The sequence below is a fragment of the Rhincodon typus genome, chromosome 11, assembly GCF_021869965.1.
Source record: "Rhincodon typus isolate 14 chromosome 11, sRhiTyp1.1, whole genome shotgun sequence".
Lineage (NCBI taxonomy): Eukaryota > Metazoa > Chordata > Chondrichthyes > Orectolobiformes > Rhincodontidae > Rhincodon > Rhincodon typus.
The window spans coordinates 16,301,379-16,309,007 of record NC_063342.1 but is presented as its reverse complement, the minus strand read 5'-3'; positions in this window follow the sequence as shown (position 1 = coordinate 16,309,007).

Below are 7,629 nucleotides of genomic sequence, written 5' to 3'. Positions count from 1 at the left end.
ATCCATGTCGAACCAACATGATCAGCAAACTCCATTCACTTTGACTTGGCTCAATAATGTCCTCTTGCAGCATTGCTTCCACTTCCTTCTGTACCTGTGACTTTTAGAGGATTAAGCCTGTAGGGGTGTTGTTTTATTGGAATAGCATTGCCTACTTCAACCTCATGCATTATAGTACTAGTCCTCCACATTCTATTCCCACAGATGTTGCTGAAATATGAGGACAAGCCTTTCAAAAGTCCTCTGTTCCGGAGACAGATAGCTCACTATTCTATCTCATTCTCTGAGGACGTCCTCATTTTTTAAACTTACTTTGAGGCACATCAAAATCAAATGATTTGGATTCTGATTCATCCGTCCGAGGGGCAGTAACTAATACCTTTCTGTCTGGTTTCTTTTCCAAAGGTGCTAGTTTTATTACTTCCTGTGGCTTTTCTACCATTTGACAAGTATGACAGGTATGGCAAAATTCAACTACATCTTTAAGCAATCCAGGCCAATATAAGTGCTTTTGTAATTGAGCCTCACTACTAAACACCTTCCACAAGTAATTTGTGTGCTACCCATAATAGTTCCCGTCTGCATGCTACCAGCAACACAATCTAGTGAACTTCCACCCATGTCTCCTCTGCATTAACCTGCCGAGGTCTCTATTTTCACCTTAGGATTATATCCTTAAGATAATAACCCTCAGGAATACATTCTCATTCCTTTTCAGAGTAAGCTTTATGATATAAATCTTTTATTGTCTCATCTTTTTGTTGTAACTCCAGTAATCTTTCAGAAATAAACACCTCTGCCTGGTCCTCTACCTGTTTAGGTTCTTCCTTGACCATTCTGCCAGCAGGGTGGCAGCTAACTAGGCCTCAACTCCTTCATCTTTCCTCTTTAGTGTTCACCTCTTGCATTAACCTTTGACTGTGTAATCTTATCACCAGAGTCTGGTAAAATTCAGGGTATTTTTCTTTTAACACCTCAATTCCCTGGTTTATCTTCAGCTTCTCCATTACAAGGGTATCACTCCAACTTTTGTTCCTGCCAGGCTGTATCCAAGAACAAACTGTGTTCCTGGAATTGACACACTTTCAATCACTCCCAATGTGTCACTTCCCCAGTCTTGATTGGACTTTCCAACCTGATCTTACACAGGGGAACGCGAAATCTCTCTCCATCTATTACACAGATTACCGCTCTATCAGGTAACATTTTAGAAGGAGTGCAAATACTTTCATCCCATACTATTAGGAGACTGACCAGCTCCTGTATTTCTTAATATTGTAACTTCTTCACCTCGGTGGGTAAGGTTTACTCAGTAAGAACAGGGCAGAAGGTAAAGTCTTTGTAGAGATCGGACACGATCTCACTATCCAGCCAGTGACTAGGCTGCCCACTCTCCTGCAACTCCTCGGCTCCTTTTGGGATTTCCTTCTCTACCTCAACCAATCCCTCTGGTTTAGCACTTTTAAAAGCACATCCTTTTCCCCAGTGCCTTTCTTAAACCACCAGCACTGTGACTTTGTGTCCCACGTTATTACAGTGGGAACACTTGAGATCTCTTGCCTCCTTTTGACCCTCTTGGGTTTCTTTTTTCACCTGTGGTAAACTGCTCCCAGTGTGATCTACGTTTTCATTTTCACTGAAGGATCTCCCTTGTTCCCCATTTCTATCCCTCAATGAATGAAATTGCTGTCCGAAGCTAAATTTCGATTTATGGACTAATGCATATTCATCCACCATCTCTGCAACTCTTCTTACTTTGGTAACTTTCTGTTCCTCAATGAGTTCTTATCATCTCTGGAAATGAGTTTTAAACGTGTCCAGCAGAATGATCTCTCTAAGATTCTCATACGTCTTTTCTATCTTTAATGCTGACACCCATCTATCAAATTTGCTGTTTAATTCTTTCAAATTCAACATAACTCTGACCTAGTTCCTTCTTTATGTTTCTGAACTGTCAGCTGGTACTAATTTGTAGGCACTTCAAATTGCCTGTTTAACTTCATAATCTCTTGACACCTCATCTGTAAACACTTCACTAGCCCTGCCTATCAACTTAGTCTGAATTAACGTTACCCACATATCCTCTGGCAATTGGTCTGCCTAGCCAGTTTTTCAAATGAAATGAAAGAGGCTTCTACATCTTTTTCATCAAATTTTGGCAACGTTTTTAACATTTGTATATATCCCTACCATGTCTTTGGCTACGATGGGTTTGCTCATCACTCTCCTCTGATCTTTTACTTTCATCTCCATCCTTGCAAATTGAACAGGAAAGTCAATTTAAAACATCTGAAGTTCAAACTCTTTCTTCCTCTCCTCTTTCTTTTTGCTCAGCTAAGAACCTTCTCTTTCTTCTAACATGGCTCTTCTTTCTCTTTCTTCTCCTTGTAACTGTAATTCAAACTTGCCTTTCTTTCATTCTCTAATTCCAGTTGTCTTATTTGCAATCTAAGATTTTCTAACTCCACTACACTTGCCTGCTTCTCTGCCATTCCCAAGTACTTGACTAACTTCAATACAATTTCAGTTTTCCTTTTATCCCAAGTTAAATCCAATTCTAGCCTGTTTGCTAATTCCAATAGTATATCCTTCCTCTGCTTATGTAAACTTTCTTGGCAAATTTGGGAAGCATCTTCAAACCTCAGAAGCTCTTTAGCAATGTTAAGAGCCATCTCCATCACTTTTAATTTAGCCTACCACTAGTAACTGAAATTAAACAGATTTTTCACACCTAAATTTTCTTTAACAATTGATGCCAATTCCCGCAGTTGAGGAACCCTTCATGTGGTTATGGTTGATTGGTTTTAAGGAGGGGACCTGCACAAAGGTGGGAACCAGTATTTGCTAACCATAATGGATGTGTTTACCAGATTTCCAGAGGCAATTACATTACAGAATGTCAAGGCAAAGAAGGTCGGAGGAGTTGCTTGCTTTCTTTACTCATTATGGACTACCCACGGAGATTCAGTCAAAGAATCAAATTTTACTGCCAAACTATTTAAGGTGGTCGTGGATAGTTTAGACATCAAGCACTTTAAATCAACTGCGTACCATCCTGAATCCTAGGGAGCATTGGGAAGGTAGCATCAGACCCTAATACCATGCTGAGGGCTTAATGCCACGATAACTCAAATGATTGGGATAAAGGTATCCCATTTGTATTATTTGCTACTAGAGATGTCCCAAATGAATTGACTCATTTTACACCATTGAATTGATATTCGGACACCAAGAAAAAGAGCCTTTAAAATTAATTAAGGAAATGTTGATAGGTCTGAAGTCATAGATCTCACAGTTGGATTATGTATCTGAGGTGACAAAGATTAAACAGAGTAGGTGAATTAGCTAAACATTTGAAGGAGGCACAGCACATAATGAAGCAAGAAGCAGGTAATAAATTTAAAATTCGTGTGTTTGCCTGTGGGGATAAAGTATTGGTGCTGTTACCGAGTCAAAGTGAGTGGTTTTCGCAAATCGTGTTGGTTTCCAAACTGATGGTGCTCAACGATTCTACATAAATTATCGCTAAGTCAATGCCGTAACTAATACAGACTCACAACCAATTCCAAGGCTGGAAGACTGTATGGAAAAAGTTGGATAAGCCACTTACATCACAAAGTTGGACTTACTTCGTGGTTACTGGCATGTATGTTTGTCGGAAATAGCAAAAGTAGTTTCTGCTTTTGTAACCCTAAATGGGCCATACCAATTTCAAGTAATGCCCTTTGGAATGAAGAAAGCCCCAGCCACATTTCAAAGACTTATGAACAAAGTTGTGGCAGGATTGACGAATTGTGCCATCTATATAGATGATTTAGGATCTTTAGCCATTCATGGAAAGATCACTTGGTGCATTTGACAGAGCTCTTTGAGACACTACGGAAGACAAAGTTGGTCATAAATTTGGCAAAGACCGAATTCGTGAAGGCAGAAGTGAAGTGCTTAGAACACATCAGACGCTGACACCAAGAAATGTGAAGATGAAGGCTATCAAGGAATTTCCAAAGAACATCCTCAAAGGAGGTGCTATGATTTTTGGGACTAAGTGAATTCTATTGGAAATAGGTACCAAATTTGAGTAGCGTGGTGGCACAGCTGACAGATTTGTTAAAAAAAAAATTCCGGCGGACAGACCAGTGCCAGGAGGCATTTGAGAACTTAAAAATAGTGTTAACCACCACACCAGTTTTAGCCAGCCCAAATTTCTTGAAACCCTTTAAAGTCGCTATCAACGCAAGGGAAGCAGGGGTTGGAGTTGTTTTGTTACAGGAGATGATTGTGGAATTGAAAGGCCATTCAGTTATTTTTCAAAGAAACTCAATATCCACCAGAAAAAATATTCAACTGTGGAAAAAGAGTTGAGTTTGGTACTAGCCTTACAACATTTTAATGTTTATGTTGCAAACAATATGTATTAATTCATTCACAGGATGAGGGCATCACTGGCTAGATCAGCATTTATCACCCACCCCTAATTGCCCACAGGGCAGTTCAGAGTCAACCACATTGCTATGGGTCTGGAGTCACATGTAGGCTAAACCAGGTAAGGATGGCAGTTTCCTTCCCTAAAGGACATGAGTGAACCAGATGGGCTTTTCCAACAATCAGCAATGGATTCACAGTCATCATTAGGTTTTTAATGCCAGATATTTAATTCAAACTCCATCATCAGCTGTGGTGGGATTCGAACCCAGGTCCCCAGAACATTACACTAGGTTGCTGGATTAACAGGGTAGAGTTAATACCACTAAGCCATTTCCACTGAATATAATCCTTTGACATTTTTGGAAAGATTTAATGACAAAAACACTAGTCTATTTTATTTAACTCTTATGCTACATAATTTAATTTAAATGTTTATACAAGATTGAACACTACCATTTATGTTATATATGTACGTAGAATTGCTATGAAATTTGTAACTCTAGATTAATGACCTATACATCTAGTAATAATGATGTTAAGAGTTAGAAAAAAGCCATCTTTTCATCATGATGGCTTGCTTTTTTCTTGGGGGGGGGGGGGGGGGAGAGGGGGTGGGGGGGGGGGGTGAGTTTTTGGATGTTTGTAAAATGATTGGGTGGGGGGGGGGGGCTGGGGAAGAGGAGTGCATGGTCCCCTTAAAAGGTGATTTTTTGTTTTTTTAAAAAGACTTGGAGATTTAAAAAAAAGTCTGCAGGCAGCAATAGATGCACAGAGTTCTTGAAATTGAAACATTGCATCAGAACACTATAGTATTAGCAGGAAAAACAGCATTTTTACCAAGACAACAGGTATTTTAATTTAACCAATTAATTTAAACTAGGCCCAAAATACCAAAACTCAATTACATTTAAATCTGACGGTGTTGACAACCTTGGACTAATCCTGTGGTAAGAAATTGATAGGTCATCAAGGTTATAAAAGAAAAGGGCATTTTAAAAATCAGAGCGTGAACTGCCATCTGAAGAGAAACTCACCGGCTCTCAGAAATCTCTAAGCTCTAAGTAAGCACCATCTAAATGAAGGCACTGCAGCACTCTTAGCTAATATTCCTAACACAAGAATTCAACAGAGAAAGGCGTTCCTGACTGGAAGACAGTAGAGAAGGCAGTGGAGAAAAAGACTTATCCTGACTGTAAATTCGAGAGATCAAGTTTTAATTTTTTTTAAATTAATTTGATTTATCTAAGTGGGACTTGAATCTTTTGGAACAGCATACCATTAGAATTTTGTTTTATTTGAGTATAGTTAGTAGTTAAAGGAAGTGGGGGGTAGGCAGGGAGAATTGTTTGGTTTCTTAGTAGTTCTGTTAATTTGTTCAATGCTAGAGTTAGATAAATAAATTAATTGTTACTTGTTGATTATAAAGTGGAGCATCAGGGATTTCTTTCATTTAACCATTTCTTTGTAACAGATAGGAGGTGAGAGATAGATTATACCACTTCTCACACTTCCTTTAAACAGATTGAGGTGAGGCAAGCTTCTCTGGGTGTTTCAGTTCTAATTATTAGAGAGATGTCAACCAACCCCGCTGTATCATTTGAATTAAACACCATCTGCTATTTCTCTGCCCAACTTTCTAACTGGTCTGTATCCTGCTGTACCAGGATAGTTCCCTAGAAAAGTCGACTTAAAATCAATCATGTGCAATCCCAATCCAACATTGATGCCATTGAACCTGGGGACTGCAAGGTAGAGTCAGAAAGGCATAACTAAAAAGTGACTGGGAACATTTAGACTCTAGGAACAGACAGTCAAGAGACGATTGAAATGAAGCAAGAGTTTGAAAATTTTGCACAATATTAGAAAATGTTGCTGACTACAGAAATTCTTCAATGGAAGATAAGAACGCAGTGGGAGTCACGGCAAGTCAGAATAGCACTAGAAAGCTTCCCATACTCAAAGAGAAAATTTAAATATCAGTTACCAAAAATGCTCAGAAAAGACATGCGGCATCTCAAACCTAGAAGGTTTGTACATATGGAAAGATCAAATCAAATGCAAATCTTGAGACTTTGGAGAAAGGCATCTTTGAAGAACAGAATCACTTCAGGATTAAACAAAGCCTAAAGCTGAATAAGTCAACACATAAGACTTTGCTCCATTGAAACAATAGCAAATGATATCATGGCAAAGTAAGGTGTTAAATGAAGTCTTCAAAGAAGTCTTAAAAGCCAACTCCAACAACATCAAACCCAAGGAGCAATAAGATTCCAGAAAGTGCAAAATTCCAGAGGCATCAAGAAACCAGTGAACCAGTAGATTCTTTTAGTAATGACCTTCGGAGGCTAATTGAAAGATGCTAATTTGGAGACATAAAAGCCAAATCAATAAGAGTGTGTGCATTGTAGTAGGTGTAGTTGATAAATCTCAATCAATCAATCAGATGTATTTCAGTCTAATGAAGACCTCATCCTACAAAATGCAATACAGCTGCTGAGACAAGCAGATAGCAATAAGCAGAACAGAGCAATCCTCAGAAGAATTCCTAAACACAGGATTGTAAAACAAACAAAATGTAAGTACAATTGGGATTGAACAGACAAGGCACCATAAAATTGTTAGCGTGGCACTGAAAAGGCCCACAGGCACACAGTGTCCAACAGACAAAGCTGCATGCTTTTATAGAACTTTTGATACGTATGGTTCCAGCAGAGCTAGCAATACCATCTTCTGAATTAGCCTGATAAAATAACGAATAAAGATATTTCAAAAGAGCACATTTCAGATACTAACTACAGAATTTGGAGAAACTCAGCAGGTCTTGCAGTATCTATAGAGAGGGGAGTTCATAGAATCATGCAGCACAGAAGAGGCCCATCAAGCCTATACGGCCAATAATATACCAATACATACATTAGTCCCCCTTCCAGCACTAGGATGATTTCTTTGAATTTTACAACATTTCCAGTGCTCAAGAATTAAATGTCCCAAGTCCAATATGAGACATTTTCAGATATGGAGCAGTTCTGCTGAAAAGTGTCACACTTCTCCAGCATTTACTATTTTTATTTCAGATTTCCAGCACACTGAGTATTTTGCTTGTATTTCAGATATTCCTACCAGGACTTTACCTTTAATTATCCAAGTATCTATCAAGATAATGTTTGTTTGATCCTAGCTGACATTATTACTGGACAAGTTAAA